The following is a 2987-nucleotide window of genomic DNA, read 5'->3' on the forward strand; positions in this document are numbered from 1 at the left end:
ATATGACGTTCTGCTAGTGTTGATACACGGGTGGCCCTTCTGCTTGGAGTGATGCAGCTTCTTTGGTTTGAGTCTAATCTTGCTGCACACCAGGGAATGGTTGGTGTCGCAGTCCGCACCGTGGAAGCTGTGTGTGATTTGAACGCTGTTTAAAGAGGCTTGACTTGTGACGATGAGATCTATCTGGTGCCAACGACGTGCCTCCAAGAAACCTGGTGACAGAGTTTAGTATGAAAGAATGAGTTGGTGATGCAGGGGTTATGATAGGTACACAACTCAAGCAGTCTCTGTCCATTCTCATTCATCCTTCCAATGCCATAGCGCCCAAGGCAGGAGGGCCATGAGTCATGGTCAGCCCCAACCCTGGCATTAAAGTCCCCCAGCAGGAACAGATGTTCGGTGTTGGGGATGCTACTCATGATATTATGGAATTCCTTGTAGAACTTGTCTTTAGCTTCAGGTGGGGAGCAGAGTGTTGGAGCATAGATGCTGAGTAGGTGTACTGGACCAGAGGCGATGAGCAGTCGGATGGACAGTATGCATTCCGAGCCATTTGAGGGTGGCTCCAACATGCTGAGCATGGAGTTTATGATGGCGAAGCCCACTCCATGCTGTCTTGGTTCTTCAGTATCCCTACCCTGCCAGAAGAAGGTGTAGTCTTGCTCTCTTAGAGATCCGCCCACAGGGAGGCGTGTCTCCTGAGGTGCTGCAATGTCCACATTGAGTCTACTGAGCTCGTTGTTAATGATGGCTGTCTTCCAAGAGTCGTTGATTTGTGTAAAGTCATCCGTCAGCAGACGTGGTCTCTTCAGACGTCCACCAAAGCTACTAAGCATCATCATCTCATTCTATGACAATATGAAAGGCACAATTCAGCATAGTGGCGCCTCATCAGACCCTTTTCCTATCCTGAGTGGCGTGAAACAGGGTTGTGTTCTCGCACCTACACTGTTTGGGATCTTCTTCTCCCTGCTGCTCTTACATGCGTTCAAGTCTTCAGAAGAAGGAATTTTCCTCCACACAAGATCAGGTGGCAGGTTGTTCAACCTTGCCCGTCTAAGAGTGAAGACCAAAGTACAGAAAGTCCTCATCAGGGAACTCCTCTTGCTGACGATGCTGCTTTAACATCTCACACTGAAGAGTGTCTGCAGAGACTCATCGACAGGATTGCGGCCGCCTGCAATGAATTTGGCCTAACCATCAGCCTCAAGAAAACGAACATCATGGGACAGAACGTCAGAAATGCTCCATCCATCAATATCGGTGACCACACTCTGGAAGTGGTTCAAGAGTTCACCTACCTAGGCTCAACTATTACCAGTAACCTGCAGAAATCAACAAGCGTATGGCAAAGGCTTCCACTGCTATGTCCAGACTGGTCAAGAGAGTGTGGGAAAATGGCGCACTGACACGGAACACAAAAGTCCAAGCGTATCAAGTCTGTGTCCTCAGTAGCTTGCTCTACGGCAGCGAGGCCTGGACAACGTATGTCAGCCAAGAGCGACATCTCAATTTATTCCATCTTCACTGCCTCCAGAGAATCCTTGGCATCAGGTGGCAGGACCGTATCTTTAACACCGAAGTCCTCGAGGTGACCAACAACCCCAGCATATACACCCTACTGAGCCAGCAGCGCTTGAGATGGCTTGTCCATGTGAGCCGCATGGAAGATGGCAGGATATCCAAGGACACATTGTACAGTGAGCTTGTCACTGGTCTCAGACCCACCGGCCGTCCATGTCTCCACTTTAAAGATGTCTGCAAATGTGACATGAAGTCCTGTGCCATTGACCACGAGTCGTGGGAGTCAGTTGCCAGTGATTGCCAGAGCTGGCGGGCAGCCATAAAGGCGGGGTTAAAGTGTGGCGAGTCGAAGAGACTTAGCAGTTGGCAGGAAAAAAGATAGAAGCGCAAGGGGAGAGCCAACTGTGTAACAGCCCCGACAACCAATTTTATCTGCAGCACCTGTGGAAGAGTCTGTCACTCTAAAATTGGCCTTTAAAGCCACATATATATATATATATATATATATATATATATCAAAAAATGGAATGGTCCTAGTACTGATCTTTGGGGAACACCACTGTCTACCATCTTCCAATCTGAGTAACAACCATTTACCATGACTTTTTTTTTCAGGTTTGCACTTGCTGATGTTCAATATTCAGTGTATTAACACCTAATCTGCACTAATGCTTTGTCTTTCAACACACCATTAACATATTGTTTGCCTTTGATCCGTGACCTTTTGGTCAGCTATGTGGCATGATCCAATCTCGACCTCCTTTGTTATCTCTTGCCCCACCCCCACCTCACTTGCTTATAACCTGTGACTTTTCTAATATTTGTCAGTTCCGAAGAAGGGTCACTGACCCGAAACATTAACTCTGCTTCTCTTTTCACAGATGCTGCCAGACCTGCTGAGTGGTTCCAGCATTTCTTGTTTTTATTTACCATGACTTGCTGTTTTCTGTCCTTAAGCCAGTTTTTTAATCCAAGCTGACACTGACACACCTATTCCATGAGCCTCAAATTTGTTAACTAGCCTTTTATGTGGTACTTCATCAAATGCTTTCTTAAAATCAATATGGACAACCTCCATTGCTTTCTCTTCATCAACATTCTCTGTTATTTCATCAAAAAATTCAATTAGATTAGTTCAGCATGATTTGCCTTTTACGGATCTGTTCTGCTTCTCTTAAGGAGAACCTCTCCAAGTGCCTGTTGATTTTTTCCCTGATTATTGTTTCTAAAACATTACCCACCCCTGATGTTAAACTAACTGATCTGTAGTTACTAGGACTGTCCTTACACTCTTTCTTGAATAAGGGTGTCACATTTGCCACTGTCCAATTCAGTGGCACCTCCCCCGTATCTAGGGAAGATTGAAAGATTATGGCAAGCCCTTCCGTTATCTCTGCTCCCATCTCCTTTAGCAAGCTTGGATGAAAGCTATTCAGACCAGGCGGCTTATCCACTTATTAAGC

The sequence above is a fragment of the Heterodontus francisci genome, chromosome 7 (genome assembly GCF_036365525.1).
Source record: "Heterodontus francisci isolate sHetFra1 chromosome 7, sHetFra1.hap1, whole genome shotgun sequence".
Lineage (NCBI taxonomy): Eukaryota > Metazoa > Chordata > Chondrichthyes > Heterodontiformes > Heterodontidae > Heterodontus > Heterodontus francisci.